The sequence below is a fragment of the Myxine glutinosa genome, chromosome 5 (genome assembly GCF_964187855.1).
Source record: "Myxine glutinosa chromosome 5, kmMyxGlut1.1, whole genome shotgun sequence".
Classification (NCBI taxonomy): domain Eukaryota; kingdom Metazoa; phylum Chordata; class Myxini; order Myxiniformes; family Myxinidae; genus Myxine; species Myxine glutinosa.
In genome coordinates, this window is record NC_136265.1 from 74,501,415 (window position 1) to 74,521,703 (window position 20,289).

At 51.4% G+C, this 20,289-nt stretch overlaps 1 long non-coding RNA gene across 1 annotated transcript in view; it reads left to right on the top strand.

Annotated features, from left to right (window-relative positions):
- Positions 1 to 1,997: 1,997 nt before the first annotated feature.
- Positions 1,998 to 20,289, top strand: part of LOC144892034 (uncharacterized) — a 149,629-nt gene continuing 131,337 nt past the window's right edge. The window contains exon 1 of the long non-coding RNA XR_013623350.1: positions 1,998 to 2,072. This is a non-coding gene — a long non-coding RNA (uncharacterized LOC144892034). The remainder of the gene's footprint in view (positions 2,073 to 20,289) is intronic.

Consider the following 20,289-nt stretch of genomic DNA (forward strand, 5'->3'; position numbering starts at 1 on the left):
TCTCATTAATCGTCCACTTTTCAAAATCCAATCTCACCGCTCCCCTCCAAATCTTCCCCATCACCCCTTCCCTCCAAAACTTCCCCATCACCCCTTCCTTCCAAATCTTCCCCATCACCCCTACCCTCCAAATCTACCCCCTTGCCACTTCCCTCCAAATCTTCCCCATCACCCATCTCTTTCAAATATTCCCCCTTGCCCCTCCCCTCCAAATATTCCCCATCACCGATCCCTTTCAAATCTTCCCCCTTGACCCTCTCCTCCAAATCTTCCCCATCACCCATCCCTTTCAAATCTCCCCCCTTACCCCTTCCCTCCTAAACTCCCCCCACACCCCTCCCGTCTGAGACTCTCCCTCGCTCCTCCCCTCCCTCTCACCCCTCCTCCTCAAAGCATCCTCCCCGCTTCTTCCCCCTTCCAACTTTCACCTTCATCTCCCTCAACCTTCTGCCTCACTCTTCCCCCTCCTCAAATAACACCTCACTGCGCCTCACCCAATCACCATCAAACCTTTTGTCCGCCCCATTCTTCCCTTTCTCCAAGCAATTCTGAAATCTCTGACACACCTTCAACAGCTCTCCCTACTGTTACGGATTCCGGATTTATGTGAATTACTATTCAGGTCATTGCTTATTAATGTTTATTCTATTAAAGGTTGTTGTGGTTAAATGGTTAGAAGCGCTCCTGATAACAGGAGACCGGAAACGGGATGGTGAACCGGAAGAAGAAAAAAGACAAGGTCGGGAGAGAAGCGGCCATCTTGATCCTCGTCCAGCTCCGACGCGAGCCGACTCGATCTTTACCTGCTTAGGAACGCTGAGTTTGAAAAGCCCATCTGGCGAGAGGAGTTAGCTGCGCGGGGTGATTGCCTGTTACGTGTCAGGTTGCCGTGGGTTCCTGGAAGGAACCAAGCGTCCGGCACTGTTCGCCTCGACGCCTACGAGTTGGGCCTCGCGCGCTTTGCGAGCCGTTCACAGCCCAGAGGCCGCGATCACGGGCTCCGACCCCGGTGGCGTCCCGAGGAGGTGTCCGCGGCAGCAGCCGTTCCCGGTACGGGACGTGCACGTTTGGAGCACGTCAGCCAGGGGTCCGTTCAACCGCCCGTGTGCGGAGAAGTCGACCTACACCTTGGTCTGGAGGGGCCCCGAGACATTGTGAGGGACATTGACTATTGAGGGGGCCGTGAGTGGGGTCAAGGGGGGAAATATATGAGATGGCCATCTTAGTAATATTGTTGATTGATTGTTGATTGTTGTTGATTGATTGGGAATATATTATTGATTAATCCGGATCCTTGGTGTGGGGTTTCTTATTGACTGGAATTCATATTGATTGCGTTACGAAAGCGTATAAATCATATATCTTTCTGGCGGGGTTCCTCTCACGGTCCGGGGGTCACCGAGACCAGGTAGTCACCGGGAGGACCACGTAACAGAAATGGGGGCTCGTCAAATTGAAGTCCGGGATCTAAAATTGTATCAAATAATAAAATAATATTTTTATTAATTAAAATTAATTAATTAATTATTAATTGGTAAATTTTTGGGAAGTTGTGGTAAAGTCTTGGGTGAAGGTTAACAGGTGTTAACGATAGTCACCATGGCGTTTGTGGCACAGAACTTTGCGGTAACCCCGAGTGAGGCACAGTTCCGAGCGTTACTAAAATCGGACCTCTTGAAATTGACCAAACATTTTAACTTGGAGGTCCGAACTAATTTGAGGAAGGCAGAGTTGCAGACCGCGGTGATACAATCTATGGTGGGATTAGGAACATGGGACGAGTTAGCCTGGGAGTGGCTACCCGAAGAACCAGAAGACGTTGAGCTCCGGAAACTGGAGTTGCAATTACGGAGCCAGGAACGGATCAAAGAAGAAGAAAGGAAAGCGGAAAAGGAAAGAGCAGAAGAAGAAAGGAACGCAGAAAAGGAAAGAGCAGAAGAAGAAAGGAAAGCAGAAAAGGAAAGAGCAGAAGAAGAAAGGAAAGCAGAAAAGGAAAGAGCAGACGAAGAAAGGAAAGCAGAAAAGGAAAGAGCAGAAGAAGAAAGGAGAGTGGAACGAGAACTCCAGGAAAGGTTAGAAGGGAGAAAAGCAGAGGAGAGGAGAGCTGCAAGGGAACTCGAAGCAGAGGAGAGAAAAGCCGAAAGGGAATTAAAGGAACGTGACATGGCGCTTCAGCAAGAAATTAAATTCAAGGAGCTGGAGTTAATGAGAGAACGGGGAGAGGTACCACCCTTGCTGACGGGGCCGACACCTAGCCAGAACACCTGGGATGTGGGCAGACATGTGAGGCTGGTTCCACCCTTCAGTGAAAAGGAATTCGCTAAATTTTTTCCACACTTTGAGAAAGTGGCTCGACAGTTAAACTGGCCGGAGGAGGCCTGGACCATACTAGTGCAAAGTGTGCTGGTGGGTAAAGCTCAAGATATTTATTCGGTGCTACCAATGGACCAATGTGCAGATTATGAGGTATTGAAGAAGCACATTCTCAAAGCCTATGAGTTGGTTCCTGAAGCTTACCGGCAAAAATTCAGGAATGCCAGGAAGAGGGAGAGTGAGACCCATGTGAAGTTTGCCAGAGTGAAAGAAAACATGTTTGATCGGTGGTGTGAGTCAAAAGGAGTCGGGAAAGACTTCGAAGCATTGCGTGACTTGATCCTGTTGGAGGAATTTCAACAGTGTGTCCACGAGGACATCAAAGTGTACCTGCAGGAAAAGAAAGTACCAAAGTTGTGGGACGCAGCCACCATGGCAGATGATTATGCCTTAACACACCGGATAGGGGTCCACAAACCTAACTCCTCGCCTAGACTTCAGCAGGGGAGTTATGGAACACCCGGTGCGGAGAACGACAATACATGGCGGCGGCCTCGAGAGGATTATGGGGACAACTCTGATACCCCAACTGTTCGAAATCAGGGGGCTACGGGCCCAAGACAAACTTATTTCCCGGGGGGCCCGAGGCAGACCACGAGTTTTTCCTCCGGGCCTACTTGCGCCTTTTGCAAAAAACCTGGACACTTGATGTCCAGTTGTTACCTCATGAAAAGGGACAACCCAGAGCGGAGTCCGACTAGTACAACTCCGAATGCGATGGCAAACGTAAGAAATCGCCCACAGAAGAGTTACCAACCATTTATTTATGAGGGGTTTGTCTCACTAGAGGGAGACTTGACTAACCCAAGACCTGTTAGGGTATTGAGGGACACAGGAGCCCATCAATCCTTAATGCTTGAAGGCATTTTGCCATTGTCAAAGAGTACAGCAACTGGTGATAGTGTTCGGTTACAAAGGATCGGTGGCTGTGTTAGTGCCCCACTTCATGTCATCCATTTGGAATCCGATTTGGTGTCAGGACCGGTCACCGTCGGTTTACAAGCCACGCTTCCTGTAGAGGGAGTATCTGTGGTTATCGGGAATGATTTGGCCGGGGGTCAAGTTTATGGTAACCCGAGGGTTGGTAAAGAGCCCAGCAGGGAAAATAACACCACACCAGCTCGGGAGGGCGACGAAAGTACCAGGTTATTTGTAGGGGGACTGAACTTCAAAACAGAGGAAGACGTTCTGACCTCTGTCTTCAACAGATATGGGCCGCTGGTGGAAGTGCGGTTGGTAAAAGACAGGGAAACGCAACAGTCAAGAGGGTTCAGCTTTGTCACGTTTGCAAGCACAAAAGACGCCAGAGAGGCAGAGAAGAATTGGAATGGTAAGGATTTGGAGGGTCGGACCATAACAGTAGGGAAGGCATTTCGTAGGCGTCGAGAGGTCTACAGAAGAGGACAACTTGGCGGTAGTTTTGGTGTCGGCAGCAGCCGATATTACGATGGCGGCTCCCAGAGTTACGGCATCCCCCGAAAGAATGATTGTCAGAGCACTGGCCGAGACGGAGACCGCCAGTCAGGTGACTACTGGGTCACGTGGTCCCACCGTAACTGTTCGGAGTCCGGAGAAGTTGAAGCACTATATACGGCGGAGCCGCCGAGCCTGGGCTCCTACACGGACTAACCGTGAATGCCACGTTCTTAAAGGCATCCAGGTAGTGAACTTTCCTGCACGGACTAACCGTGAACTCCACGTTCTTAAAGGCGTCCATGTAATGAACTTTCCTCCCCGGACTAACCGTGAACTCCACATTCCTTAAGGCGTCCATGTAGTGTATACTCAGCTTGGCCTCCCGAAAAAGTGCTATCGAGTTGTTTAACTTTGGGGTTTTGGTCACCACCCCTTAACCGGCATTCAAGAGCAACTAGAAGTGTTGACGCTTGGTCCAGAGTGAATTACCTTTGGAATCTCTGGGGGTTTTGTGAAATTTTGTTGCTTTGTTTTTGAGATGTGATAATTGTGCCCGGGGGAACTGATGATTTGGGGTGTGAGTTATCTTGTTTGCTAATCAAATCTGGCCTGCAAAGAAAGTTTTCGCTGGGTTCAAACTTTCTTTCTTGAAGGGGGGGAGTGTTACCGGATTCTGGATTTATATGAATTACTATTCAGGTCATTGCTTATTAATGTTTATTCTATTAAAGGTTGTTGTGGTTAAATGGTTAGAAGCGCTCCTGATAACAGGAGACCGGAAACGGGATGGTGAACCGGAAGAAGAAAAAAGACAAGGTCGGGAGAGAAGCGGCCATCTTGATCCTCGTCCAGCTCCGACGCGAGCTGAGTCGATCTTTACCTGCTTTGGAACGCTGAGTTTGAAAAGCCCATCTGGCGAGAGGAGTTACCTGTGCGGGGTGATTGCCTGTTACGTGTCAGGTTGCCGTGGGTTCCTGGAAGGAACCAAGCGTCCGGCACTGTTCGCCTCGACGCCTACGAGTTGGGCCTCGCGTGCTTTGCGAGCTGTTCACAGCCCAGAGGCCGCGATCACGGGCTCCGACCCCGGTGGCGTCCCGAGGAGGTGTCCGCGGCAGCAGCCGTTCCCGGTACGGGACGTGCACGTTTGGAGCACGTCAGCCAGGGGTCCGTTCCACCGCCCGTGTGCGGAGAAGTCGACCTACACCTTGGTCTGGAGGGGCCCCGAGACATTGTGAGGGACATTGACTATTGAGGGGGCCGTGAGTGGGGTCAAGGGGGGAAATATATGAGATGGCCATCTTAGTAATATTGTTGATTGATTGTTGATTGTTGTTGATTGATTGGGAATATATTATTGATTAATAAGGATCCTTGGTGTCGGGTTTCTTATTGACTGGAATTCATATTGATTGCGTTACGAAAGCGTATAAATCATATATCTTTCTGGCGGGGTTCCTCTCACGGTCCGGGGGTCACCGAGACCAGGTAGTCACCGGGAGGACCACGTAACACTACCTCTTCCTCCTCTTCCACATCTTACTCTACCGCTCCCCCCCCCCCCCCCCTGTTCTGTATCCGATGCTCCCCCTTCCTCTTCTTTAACAGTATGGACCTCAAACATCTGGGGCCTTCGCTCAAACTTGACTGATCTCCCCATACAGGTTGCTTCTGACAAACCAGACGTGATCTGCTTAACAGAAACTTTCCTCCTTCATGATGTCTCTGATTCCTTGGTATCGCTCCCAGGTTACTCTCTCCTCCGGTATGATAGACCTGAGCCTCGTCCTGGAGGTGGGGTTGCTATCTTTATTTAAAAAACTCTCTTCCTCACTCGCCCTGCACTGCCCTCTCTCCACCTCACCCCCAGGAATACCTTTGGCTACGGCCTCCCCTTCGCTCCCACCTTTTGTTCATATGTGTGTTGTACCGTCCACCAAACAGTGATGACTCCATCTACATCTCGCTGTCTGATAATATGGACCAACTTCTATCTACCCATCCCAACTCTCTCTTACTCATATGTGGTGATTTCAACTGTCACCATGCCATGTTGGCTGGGTGTGGGTACCTCTCTCACCAGCCATGGCTCTTCAGCAAAGGACTTCTGTGACTCACTGGGACTGACACAATCTGTCAATTTCCCGACCCGGATCTCAGTCAACGGAGCATCTTCTCTTCTGGACTTGGTTATGACTAACTTCCCTGAAAATGTCTGCTGCTCTTCTTCTGCTCCAATCGGCTCTTCTGATCATGTGCTTGTTAAAGTGGACATCTCTCTGACCATTCTCAGAGAGCCTCCTCAGCGTCGACGAGTCTGGCATTTCACTCAGGCCAACTGGCACGGTCTTCAAGCAGCCATCATTCATTTGGACTAGTCTCCCATCTCCACCGCCTCTGACATCAACTCATCCTGGGAATTCTTCCAAACTAAATTGCTCTCTCTCTTGCACAGATTTATCCCATCTCGTCTTCAGTTGTCATACCCTTCCTCCCGTCCATTGTACACGGAATCTTGTGGTGAGGCTATTGCCCAGAAACAACTTGCTTTCGTCTCCTGGAAAGCAAATCCAACGGAAGGAAATCTCATTTCCTTTCACAGAGCCCGAAACAAGTGTGTGTCCACCCTCAGGAGAGCCAGGAAACAATATCTCTCTGTTCTCAGGACCGAACTCTCTTATCTGTCTCCCTCTTCCAAATCCTGGTGGCGTCTGGTCAAATCTGTTTCTGGTGTTTGTTCCCCCTCCATCCCCTCCCTCACCTCAAATGGCCACACGGCTGACTCCGCACATGAAAAAGCTGAATGCCTCAACTCTGTGTTTGCCTCTAAATCTTGTGTCCCAAACCCATCCCTCTCTGTACCCACCGTACCCAGCTGCTCCTGGACTCTGTGTGCTTTCCTCCTGACAAGTTGGAAAAGTTTCTGTCAACCCTCGACTCTGATTCTGCAACTGGACCTGACGGCATCAGCCCACGGGTCCTAAAATCCTGTTCTTCCGCTCTTTCACTCCCTCTCTCTGTTCTCTTCACCCTCTCTTTTGCTCAAGGTCATCTTCCATCTGCTTGGAAATCTGCCAACATCACCACTTTGCACAAAAAGGTGCAAAAACAGATCCCAGCAACTACAGACCAAACAGCCTTCTCCCAATTATCAGCAAAGTCATGGAATCCATCATTGCTTCAGATATGAAATCTTTCCTCTTCTCCAATGGCTTGATCTCTGATCATCAATTTGGTTTCAGACCTGGTCACTCTACTCTGGACATGCTGCTTCTGCTTTCTCAACAATGGATGGAGGTCCTCAATGCCAAACAGGAAATTAGAGCAGTCTCCCTTGACATATCACGTGCCTTCGATACGGTCTGGCACCCCGCTCTGCTCACCAAACTCTCCTCTTTTGGTATCCATGGAAATCTCCACACATGGCTGGTGGACTTCCTCTCGAGTCATAGTCAACGTGTGGCCCTGAATTGGTTTCTCTCATCTCCTCTTCCTGTTCAGGCTGGAGTTCCCCAAGGCAGTGTTCTGGGCCCTGTGCTTTTTCTGGTCTTCATCAATGATCTCTCTGTCTCTCTTGAAAATCCTCTCTATCTCTTTGCTGATGACTCTACTCTCTGTCGCTCCATTCTTCATCCCTCAGATCAGCAGTCTGCAGCCTCCTCACTCTCTGCAGACCTGGCCAAAATCGCAGACTGGGCAAACAAGTGGAACACGTCTTTCAATCCTGACAAATCTCACTCTTACGATGTCTCTCCGAAAAGACCGACTGGACAACCCTCCCATCCACTTTCTGAATAATCCTCTCCAAGAAGTTCTGTCACTCAAGCTTTTGTGTCTCACTCTCTGCCATGATCTTTCCTGGGAAAACCACATTTCAAATCTGGCCTCCAAAGCCAGTCGCCGACTGGGCATCCTCCGTCGTGCGAAGTCCTTCCTTGGCACACCTGAGCTCCTCACCACATACAAGGCTTTCATCCGCAGCTCAATGGAATACTGCTCTCCCCTCTGGGCTGGTGCTCCTGCCTCACACCTAGCTCGTCTTCATGCTGTTGAAACCAAAGCATTCAGAATCATTGGAATCTCCCGCGATGAAGCTAACTCCAAAGGCCTCTCACTCACTCACCGCAGGCAGGTTGGTGGTCTTTCCGTCTTCTACCGACTCCTCTCTGGCCTTGCCCCCCCAGCTCTCTCTGGGCTCTGTCCCGCAAATATTCCTACAGGTCGCACAAGATCTGCCTGCAACCCTCTTATGGTTAAACTGCCAAAATCAAGTCTCTCTGCTCACCTTCACTCCTTCATTCCTCTTTTCTCCCGCCTTGGGAACAAACTCCCTCACTCTCTTCAATCCCACTCCACCCTCCAGGTCTTTAAAACAGCTGTTCACCACACCATCTCTTATCCAAAACCCATCCCATCCAAAACCTTGATCTTTTCTACCCCCGCTAATTTCACCCCAATTCCACTTTTTTGAAATACCAACTTCTGTCTTGGAAGTCCTTGGTGTCCTTGTGTTTTATACTTCTCCCACCCCCCCCCCCTTCCCACACCTCCTCCCCCCCACACATCTCCCTGCTCTCAAATGTTGTGTTTGTGTGCTTCTGCTTCTCTCGCCATCTTGTCTTCCACTCCCTCTTTTTATATATTTTGTTTGTCTGGTTGATTTGTTTGTGAAGTAAATGTTAGCTCTTTCACGAGCCTCGATTCAGTATACAAAAAAAAAACCCAAAAAAAAATACAGAAAATAATACAAGGGTTTATTCACAAGGGTAGCGGGACAGGAAAATACGCGCCGGTAATAAATGTCCTTATCGGGACGTCCCCACACAGAGATTTCGGATACGACACAAGGGAAAATGATTTAAGGAAAAGAAAACGTTTGTTATGTATGTGAAATGTGGGGTGCGGCCTTATCTGTCTGTAGTCTTGTCCACCGTCCACACGCGGCTCCAAGCTCCGGCGCGAAGAAACCCTTCGCCCGCTCGCTCGCACGCTTCGCCAGGCCCCACTGCGACTCGCTCTGCGGCACGCCATGAGGTCCCTCGCTCCGAGCACCGATGCACCACAGGGAACCAACGCCGGGCCAGCGATCCCCACACGAAGCCAATCTCCAACCCAAAGGGGCCGGTCTCCAACACGAGGTCCAGCGCGAAGAGAGACAAAAAGACAAAGAGCACAGAGAGGCAGTGCAGCGCCAAGAGCCAAGAGAAGGAGCGAGAGTGCCAAAGGGAGAGGGAGAGAGGGAGAGAGGGAGAGAGGGAGAGAGGGAGAGAGGGGGAGAGGGGGAGAGGGGGAGAGGGAGAGGAGGGGAGAGAGGGAGAGAGGGAGAGAGGGAGAGAGAGGGAGAGAGGGAGAGAGCGAGAGAGGGTGAGAGGGAGAGAGGGAGAGGGAGAGAGAGAGAGAGAGAGAGAGAGAGAGAGAGAGAGAGAGAGAAAGAGAGAGAGAGAGAAAATGTCGTGCATCGCGCCCTTTTACAACCTCGCGTCGAATCTCCTCCAATGTTCTCTTTCGCAGGTGCGCTGTCATTGTGCGTGGCTGCCAGCTTTGCTCGATGTCTGATGCCCACGTCGGTGTTGTACGTGGCCCTTGCCTGCTTGTCTTCCACAGTCTTTGTAAGGGAAGGGAATTTAATTACTGTTGCGCTAAGGGCCGATCTAAGTGTTTATATGAGTATGCGTTGCCATAAGGGACAAAGGTTTGATCACCAGGTCTGACACACAGGGGTTTATCAAAGAGTCCCTGTATCGAGAGAGTTGCGACATGAAGAGTCTGAAAAAAATTGGTCACGTGGTCTGTGGCTTTGTTTGTTGTCTTTAATAATACTTAATAATGTGAGTATTGTCTTTAATACTCACACTCATTCTAATGACGCCAAATACTTAAGATCACACGCTGATAAGACTCTCCTTGTCTGTAATAGAACTCATATGCCATATGGGGACAAAGCCTTTTGCAACTCAGTGCCTGCCTTCTGGAACAAACTACCTATAACTATTCGGACCTCACACAACATAAAAACTTTCAAATCAAAACTCAAAACACATTTATTTCCAAAGTAACTTCATTGTGTTTTTTGAAAAGTAGCTTTAAGTCGTATTCTTCTAAGATTGTGTCATGTAAGTTGTCGTCTTCAAGATATGTTGTGAAGCGCTTTGTTCATTTCATGCTAAGGCGCTGTATAAATACTGTTATTATTGTTATTATTGTTATGTACATGTATGTAATTTGGAATAGTTTAGATGTACACCATACAACTAATTGTACATTGGTATGAAAAACGGGTATGTTTTACATGCATACTCTTCCATTGCAAGTCTGGATTACAATTCCTGGGCCTTTTATATAATTACAATTTAATTGTGCATATGTATTTCTCCCGGTGCGCCTACATGAAAAGTTAAATTACTTTTTCATTTTCAGATTTAAAATCAACATTTCTGTCATTTGTCAAGATGGTTTTAAGGCAATCTTGTGATAATAATAGGAATTTATACAGCGTAAATTGCAGGAGCCTCTAAGAGCTTAGAAAAGAGAAGAAAGCCAACGAGATGAATATACAAATACAAATTATACAAGAAGAAAACCTAAGATATTGTTACGGACGCGGTTAAGATGTTATTTTGACCGAGCGGTGGTATTACCGCGACCGAACAGTTATTCCCCGACTAATACCCACTTTGCCCCAAACTTTGGCCGGATCGCGCCACCGCTATTCAATCGGGAAAACTCTAAAGCGACCGAATGCAAAGAGGAAAAGGAATAAGATGAGAAAAGGGTAATTGGATTTATTATTTACACATATAATCAAAAAGAAAGCAGTCACGTTTATTTACAGACGAGATTAGATACACAGTGCAACGCTAGCTTACCTACAATCTTAATTAACCCAGGGACAGAACAAACAAGGACAGACTTACGCGGGGAATGATGATAGGACTGGCGGGAGATGGAGGGATTGCGGGATAGGGAGGTCCAACTGGTCCTGCAACCGATCGACTCGTTGGGCAGCCGCCGCCCCTTCGCGGCCCTGCTCCAAACTGCCGTCCAGGCCTCACGCTGCTGTGGCTGCAGTTTCGGTGGCTCCAGCTGCAGTAAATGCAGTTTCAGTGGCTCCAGCTGCAGTAAATGCAGTTTCAGTGGCTCGAGCTGCAGTTCAACCCTGGACTTCTTTCGGACTCAACTCTTGGACTCCCTCTCGTCTCTCGGTGAAAGCTCATCTCCTTGGACCTCCTCTCGTCTCCCTGTAAAAGCCCATCTCTTTGGACCTCCTCTCGTCTCCCTGTAAAAGCCCATCTCTTTGGACCTCCTCTCGTCTCCCTGTAAAAGCCCATCTCCAGTCTGCCGCTTGGGAAACGCCCTGCCGTGGGTTATATAGGCCCCACCCCTCAACCTTCGCGAACCTCCTCGATGCTTCTTTCCACACCCTTTCCAAGTCCAACCCCTTGTCCGTGGTTGGTTGAGTGGGGCTGACTCACTCCTCCCCTCTATGACGAGGTGGGGATCCGCCTTTCTTCCCCAACCCTGCCTCGTGGTCAATGGCGGCAATTGGAGCGGAGGTAGTTTCCAATCGATGAAAGGGGGAATGGAGGTTTTGGGAATGGGAATGAAGGGAATCTATCTCTTTCACTTGGTGCAATGGAGTACTTCTATTAATGGGAGACACAGCCTTACCCTAAAACACAGAATAAGATATAACTATCGAACAGGGGTATTCTATGATTGGCTGACATGTATGCTTGTGGACTAATTATGGGACGCCCTTTTGACCTTTACACAGCTCCGGAGGCAGGAGGCACAGAATAACCAATAATAATAATAAAGCACACAATAAAAAAAACACAATCCTCATATCCGCAACAATATAATCAGATGTAGGCATTTTCAAATAAATGAGTCTTTAACAGAGATTTGAAAATGTTCACATTGTCGGCTTTGTGTGCATGCATGCTAGTCAAGAAAGTAAGACGCAAGAGAGCAAGGTAGTCCAGAAAATGATGGGCACTTCCTGTCCCCTCTTTCCCTTTTATTCCTTTTCCCCCTCTCCACCCCCTCCTCCCCACATAAAACTACATTTCTGAACAAAGATTATTGCAATAAACAAAATCCGATTCTTATCTTGGACTAAGAGAAAATCATATCAAAAGCGAGGGGCACGGTGCACATCACAAATTACACAATGGAGGCACTAAATTTTGTACTAGGTTACGCACAATGTATACACACTAGCGGGCAGTGCACTAGTGCGTGGCGCAAACAATGGAAACAAAATGGCTTCTAATTCCGGGTTGTCGTAACTCTCTCTATACATGACTCTAATTTATCTTAGTCCCTACACTATTTAACACCTGAACATCCTTGTATGTTCACAGGTATACTCTTATCCCGACAAACTGCCAAAAAAACAGAACTTAATTCAAGGTGGATTCCCTATCGTGACAGTCGAAGCATGTTACCTATACAGATCTACCTGGCTCTAGATATTCCTTTACCCCCCCCCCCCCCGACGTAACAATATGTTGTGACCCGCTTTTAATATGTCCTCATATTGTTCATTTTATACAAGAGAAAGTTCTTTAAACGAAAAATAAAATTTTTTCCCAAAACATAAAATGAATAAAATTTAAATGTTGGTGTAAATGTCCACCCCAATGTGTTAAATACGTTATGACAAATCTTATCATGAAATTGTTTATGCTCAATTGTTTTTAAACCAGTAAAATCTTCAAGATTACATTTATGATTATGTTTATGCAATAACTGAAATAATAAATATTGCATATTCAGAATTGTTTTTCTATCTAGTGCTTCAACCTTATCTCGACCATGGTTTTCATCGTATAGGTTTAATAATGTTTTAAAATCGGTAATTAACGCTTGTTCTAAATGAGAAATATCATCCAATTTCTTCTTGGTTAATGTTACATATTGTTATGGTTTTTAGAACCTTCACTTTGTAAATTTAGTATTAAATTTCCTGTGTACATTTCCCCTTTTAATTGGCTGTTAATTGAAATGAGTGCGCCGTAGCTAGTCCATATACAAGCACGTAGGCCACCATAGAACCTCTCTGTAGTTATTTATTATTCCATGTTAGTTTAAGGCTCTGTTTCCCATTAGTTGACTCTGCATTGCATCGAATCGAATAAGATAGATCCCCTTGTTCAAATTCCCCCAAAACCTCCATTTCCAACTGCGTCATTGCCATTCGCATTGCCAACTCCATTTGCCGCCATTACGGCGAGGTCATCTCGGAGAAGAAGGTGGGAGGAGTCAACCAAGCGTCAGGAACAAGGCGTGGCTTTGCCAATGCCTCATCAAGGGGGTGGGATCGGTGAGCCCTCGCGACCAATCCAGGCCGAGGCGAGCTCACCGATGGGCGTTTCTAAAAGGCCGGCGGCTTGATCGCCACGCGCCTTATAAAAGGAAGTTGGGAGGGACCGCTTAAGGAGATGACCGAGGAAGCCCCCACAGGAGATGACCGAGAGAGCCACCAGCAGATGATCGAGGAAGCCCCCACAGGAGATGAGCTGAGTCCACCGCAGCTGAATCCACCGCAGCTGAGTCCACCGCAGCTGAGTTGAGAAGGAGTTGAGCTTTAACGGCAGTTCGACCCACGGCCGCGAAGCAACGCCGCCGTACGAACGAGAGTGAGGAGGGTCGGCGGCTGCTCACCTCGAGCCTTGCCGTTGACAATGAACCGGACCCGCACCCTTCCAGCCCTGTGGTCCCAGCTCCTCATCCGTCCAGCCATCCACCTCCTGCCATTCCTGTCATCATCCCCGTGTAAGTCTGACTGTCGTCTGTTTGTCTGTGTTGTCCCTGGGAATAAGTAAGTCTGTATAGATAAGTATACGCACTGTGTCTTCCTCTTCTGTAAATTATTTTCGTTTCTTTCCTTCTCCTTGGTTCCTTTGATTGTGTAAATAGTAGTAATAAATTCCTGTTCCTCCTTATTCTGCCTTTTCTTCACATCCGTTCGTTTTAGTGATTTCCCCATTGAACACCTGTGGCACGATTTGGCCAACGTTCAGAATCGGGTCTCGTTTTTGTTCATGGCTCGAGCCGCGGGCTGCTAATCCGCTCGGCAAATAACATCTCGTCTGTGGTCTCGGGCGAAGTTGCTCACCTGCCTCGTGGAGGGAGCTGGGCAGCTTCAGGAGCGGTGACGGCCAGTGAAAATAGAAGGGGGACTAACCCCCCCCCCCCCCCTAAGGGGAGTGCCGTGCTCCGTGTCCGTAACAATTGGTAGTCAGGAGTTGGGATCTGGAACCTGGGACTAAATTAATTTAGCCCAAATTTTGGACACCAATTGTACTATTGGCCATAACAATTGGTGTCGGGAGCGAGATTCGGACCTGAAGTGCGCTTAAGCGCACTCAAAATTATGAGTGGCCAAAATTTTATGTCACACTCTAAATTTTAAAAATCGTGCCATGGATAATCAAGGCGACTGGATGCCGGTGGGGGTAGAGTTAGAGGGTTTAGAATCGACCCAGGACCCCGGGGAGGATTTGGGAGTAATGGAGCGCAATACACATTGGGTAGCGGAGGGTTCAGACACACAAAATGGCGACCTCGCGCACGAGGTTGGAGGCGCACAAAATGGCGGAGGGGGTGGAGAGGGGGAAAAGGAATAAAAGGGAAAGAGGGGACAGGAAGTGCCCATCATTTTCTGGACTACCTTGCTCTCTTGCGTCTTACTTTCTTGACTAGCATGCATGCACACAAAGCCGACAATGGGAACATTTTCAAATCTCTGTTAAAGACTCATTTATTTGAAAATGCCTACATCTGATTATATCTTAGGTTTTCTTCTTGTATAATTTGTATTTGTATATTCATCTCGTTGGCTTTCTTCTCTTTTCTAAGCTCTTAGAGGCTCCTGCAATTTACGCTGTATAAATTCCTATTATTATCACAAGATTGCCTTAAAACCATCTTGACAAATGACAGAAATGTTGATTTTAAATCTGAAAATGAAAAAGTAATTTAACTTTTCATGTAGGTGCACCGGGAGAAATACATATGCACAATTAAATTGTAATTATATAAAAGGCCCAGAAATTGTAATCCAGACTTGCAATGGAAGAGTATGCATGTAAAACATACCCGTTTTTCATACCAATGTACAATTAGTTGTATGGTGTACATCTAAACTATTCCAAATTACATACATGTACATAATAATAATAACAGTATTTATACAGCGCCTTAGCATGAAATGAACAAAGCGCTTCACAACATATCTTGAAGACGACAACTTACATGACACTGAAGGAGCTGGGGCTCCCACGTCGATCGGAAGAATGGACGCGACAAAAAGCTGGAATTCATCCGAGTTGCTTTAATCAAACCAAACACTCAGGCACTCTGAAAAGCCCGTTTATCGGGCAGCAATATATATACATATTATCCCGGAGCGTTTGCCCAGGAAAGGCGAGAGGGGGCGTGGCCCAGCGTCCTGGCTGCGGCCTGGCAAGTTGAGTGCGGGCCTGCCCGGGCGTCCTGGACGAGCCCGGCATGGTGATCGCTCCGCGTCCTTGATAGGTGCAAGGCGATTGTGAAAACCCAGCGGTAGCCGCTACACACGTCCCCCCAGAATCGACTTGCACCGGCAGGGTCAATTTGAGGGGGGTCCTGATGACCCGGCCGAAGCGACCCCTGGCGGGTCGTGGGAGGGGGTCCGGTGTGGTGGTGGGCGGTCGAGTGGGGGGCACCGTGGACGGGGTGCGGCCTCGCCGCGGCGGAAGGGCCACCCGTGGTGGGTGGTCGACGTCCACGTGCGCCGGCTTGAGGCGGTCCACCGCAATCCGGTCCGACCTGCCACCGATGTCGATGACGAACGACTTGTCGTCCCGTCGCAGCACCCGGAAGGGCCCGTCGTACGGCGGCCGGAGCGGCCCCCGATGTGCGTCGTGACGCACAAAAACATACTCCGCTGTGCGAAGTGCTGGGGGGACGTAGGACTGGGGGTCACCCTGGTGGGATGTTGGCACGGGGGCAAACCGTCGGGCGGCCTCCTGGAGGTCCGAGCGCTGGTGAGCTGCGGACCAGGGACTGGTAGCGTCGGGCACGAATTCGCCCGGGACGCATAGCGCCTGGCCATAGACAAGCTCGGCGGTGGATGCCTGGAGGTCCTCCATGGGGGCCGTGCGGAGGCCCAAAAGGACCCACGGCAGCCGGTCGGCCCAACCGCCGTCTTGAAGGCCGGCCATGAGCGCGGCCTTCATGGAGCGGTGGAATCGCTCGCACAACCCGTTTGCTTGGGGGTGGTAGGCCGTAGTACGGTGGAGCTTGACCCACAGGTTGCGGGTGACCACGCCCCACAGCTCGGAGGTGAACTGTGGTCCGCGGTCTGACGAGATGTCCGCCGGTGCGCCGAAGCGGGCGACCCAGGTGGCGATGAAAGCCTGCGCCACGTCGGCGGTGGTGGTGGAGACGAGGGGAACGGCCTCCGGCCACCTGGTGGTCCTGTCCACCATGGTGAGCAGGTGTGTGAACCCCCGTGACGGGGGGAGGGGGCCCACCAGATCCACGTTGACGTGGTCGAAACGTCGTTCGGGCACGGTGAAAGGTGCCAGCGGGGCCTGGGTGTGTCGGTGGACCTTGGCCCGTTGGCAGGCCGTGCAGGTGCTGGTCCAATCGCGGACGTCCCGATGAAGGCCGTGCCAGACGAATCGCGCTGACACCAGCTTCTGGGAAGCTTTGCGGCCCGGGTGGGAAAGGCCGTGGAGGGAGGCGAAGATGCGGCGTTGCCAGGTGACGGGCACGATGGGGCGAGGCTGGCCTTGGGAGACGTCGCAGAGCAGGACAGTGTCCGCGAAGGGGATGTCGGCCAGGCGGAGGCCCGTGTCCGCCGCGCGGAGGGCTTGCACCGTGGTGTCGGTGGTTTGGTCCGCCGCCATAAGCGCAAAGTCCACGCCCAGGTGGACCGCGTTCGCGCTGGCCCGGGAAAGACAGTCGGCCACGGCGTTGTTTTTGCCGGCGACGTGCCGGATGTCCGTGGTAAACTCCGACACGGCGGAGAGGTGGCGCTGTTGGCGGGCCGACCACGGCTCCGTGACCTTGGCCATGGCGTAAACCAACGGCTTGTGGTCGACGAACGCCGTGAAAGGTCGGCCCTCCAGGAGGTGGCGGAAATGGCGGACGGCCAGGTGTAGACCGAGGAGCTCCCGGTCAAACGTGCTGTATTTGAGCTCGTTCGGCCGGAGCTGCCGGCTGAAAAAAGCGAGTGGCTGCCAAACCCCGTTCACCCATTGCTCATGTACGGCGCCCACCGCGTAGTCGGAGGCATCTGTGGTGAGGGCGATGGGAGCGTTGAGCACCGGGTGAGCGAGCAGTGTTGCGTCGGCGAGGGCCCGCTTTGAGCTTTGGAAGGCCGCATCCATTGCTGCGGACCAGGCGATGTCGTGCTTGGCCGGCTTGCCCCGGAGGGCTTCGTAGAGGGGCCGCATGAGTTGAGCAGCGCGGGGCACGAAGCGGTGATAAAAATTCACCATTCCCAGGAATTCCTGCAGGGCCTTTATGGTGCGGGGACGCGGGAACGTGGTGATGGCCTCGACCTTGGTTGGCAGCGGCACGGCCCCGTTCTTGGTGATGTGGTGGCCCAAAAAATCGACGGCTGTCGTGCCGAAGTGGCATTTGGCCGGGTTGACGATGAGGCCGTGCTCGCTGAGGCGCCCGAACAGTGTTCGGAGGTGGAGGAGGTGCTCGGCCCGGGACGTGCTGGCGACGAGGATGTCGTCCAGGTAAACGAAAAGGAACGGCAGGTCACGCAGCACGCCGTCCATCAAGCGCTGGAACGCCTGAGCCGCGTTCTTGAGACCAAACGGCATCCGCAAGAATTCGAATAAGCCGAACGGCGTGATGACTGCCGTTTTAGGGACGTCGGCCGCCCTGACAGGTACCTGGTGATATCCCCGTATGAGATCAATTTTCGAAAAAATGACCCGTCCCGCCAGACGGGCGGAGAAGTCTTGGATATGCGGGATCGGGTACCTGTCGGGGGTGGTAGCGTCATTGAGACGGCGGTAGTCGCCACACGGGCGCCATCCACCCCCCGGCTTTGGCACGATGTGCAGTGGCGAGGCCCACGCGCTATCGGAGTGCCGCACGATGCCGAGGTGCTCCAACGCGTCGAATTCGGCCTTCGCCACGGCGAGCTTGGCTGGGTCGAGGCGGCGGGCCCTGGCGTAGACCGGCGGGCCCGTGGTTGGTATGTGGTGCTCGATCCCATGCCGTACTGCGACGGCCGAAAACGTCGGCCGCGTGAGGGCCGGGAACTCCGTGAGCAGGCGAGCAAACTCGTTCGCCGCCGGGACGGCGCATGCCAGCTCGGTCGGCGCGGAGCTGCTCAATGTGCATACCAGGGAGCTGAAGGTTTCGGCGTTGATTAAACGATGCCGTTGGACGTCCACCAGCAGTCCGTGTGCGCAGAGGAAGTCGGCGCCTAGCAGAGCCATGGGCACGTTTGCGGTTACAAACGTCCAAGCAAAGCGTTGGCCGCCGAAGCAGAGGGTGACGTTGCGCGGGCCGAAGGTGCGGATGGTCGATCCGTTGGCCGCAACCAAGGAGGGGCCGCAAACCGCGGATTGCCTGTCCTGGTCAGAGGCGGGTATGACGCTCAGTTGGGCGCCGGTGTCGCACAGGAAGCGCCGTCCGGACGCTTTATCCGTGATGAACAGTAAGTTGCCCGTGTGGCCGGCGCTCATGGCTGGTAATGAACGCCGGCCCGGCCGTTTCCCGGCCTGCCGAAGGTGCACGGGGGTCGGCATGTCCGGGCCTTCTGTCCGAACCTGGCATGATAGTAACACCACGCTTGGTCAGGTGGAGGCCCCGGTCGTCGTGCTGGAGGTGGTCGGCTCGGTGTAGCGGCCGCCAATTGCGTCGGCAGTTCGGTCGTCAACCGTGCCGGGTGCTCGGGCGCCATGGGTGTTGCGTCGGACGGCGGTGGGTCCCATGTCGCCGCTGCGATGCGCTGTCCTGCGGCGGAGATCTTGTCGGCTTCTCTGGCAAGGGCCCGAGGATCTGTGATCGTCGTGCTTGCCAGGGCGAGGCGTACCGGGTTAGGCAGCTGACGGAGGAACAGCTCCCGGAACAGGAATGCCAGAGAGTGCTCTCCGAGCAGTGAAAGCATGTAGTCCATTCGCTCGGAAGGGCGCATGTCGCCGAGCTCGGGCAGGTCGAGCAGGCGCCGTGCGCGTTCCGCCGATGGGAGGGCGAAAGCGTCGAGGAGAAGCTTCTTAATCGCGCCGTATTTGTCAGCGGCTGGCGGGCTCTCGAGGAGGCTCAGGGCGCGGGCCGCGGTGGCCGAACCGAGCGCTGCTACCACATGGTGGAAGCGGGTGTCGTCGGCCGTGATGCCTCGTAGGGCGAACAGGGAATCCGCCTGTGCGAACCAAACCGCCGCGTGAGCCTCCCAGAAGGTAGGCAGTTTAAGGGCGACTGCCGTGTCCATGTCGGTAGGTCACCAATGAAGGAGCTAGGGCTCCCACGTCGATCGGAAGAATGGACGCGACAAAAAGCTGGAATTCATCCGAGTTGCTTTAATCAAACCAAACACTCAGGCACTCTGAAAAGCCCGTTTATCGGGCAGCAATATATATACATATTATCCCGGAGCGTTTGCCCAGGAAAGGCGAGAGGGGGCGTGGCCCAGCGTCCTGGCTGCGGCCTGGCAAGTTGAGGGCGAGCCTGCCCGGGCATGCCCGGGCGTCCCGACCGAGGCCTGGCAAGTTGAGCGCGGGCCTGCCCGGGCGTCCTGGACGAGCCCGGCATGGTGATCGCTCCGCGTCCTTGATAGGTGCAAGGCGATTGTGAAAACCCAGCGGTAGCCGCTACAACACAATCTTAGAAGAATACGACTTAAAGCTACTTTTCAAAAAACACAATGAAGTTACTTTGGAAATAAATGTGTTTTGAGTTTTGATTTGAAAGTTTTTATGTTGTGTGAGGTCCGAATAGTTATAGGTAGTTTGTTCCAGAAGGCAGGCACTGAGTTGCAAAAGGCTTTGTCCCCGTATGGCATATGAGTTCTATTACAGACAAGGAGAGTCTTATCAGCGTGTGATCTTAAGTATTTGGCGTCATTAGAATGAGAGTGAGTATTAAAGACAATACTCACATTATTAAGTATTATTAAAGACAACAAACAAAGCCACAGACCACATGACCAATTTTTTTCAGACTCTTCATGTCGCAACTCTCTCGATACAGGGACTCTTTGATAAACCCCTGTGTGTCAGACCTGGTGATCAAACCTTTGTCCCTTATGGCAACGCATACTCATATAAACACTTAGATCGGCCCTTAGCGCAACAGTAATTAAATTCCCTTCCCTTACAAAGACTGTGGAAGACAAGCAGGCAAGGGCCACGTACAACACCGACGTGGGCGTCAGACATCAAGCAAGGCTGGCAGCCACGCACAATGACAGCGCACCTGCGAAAGAGAACATTGGAGGAGATTCGACGCAAGGTTGTAAAAGGGCGCGATGCATGACATTTT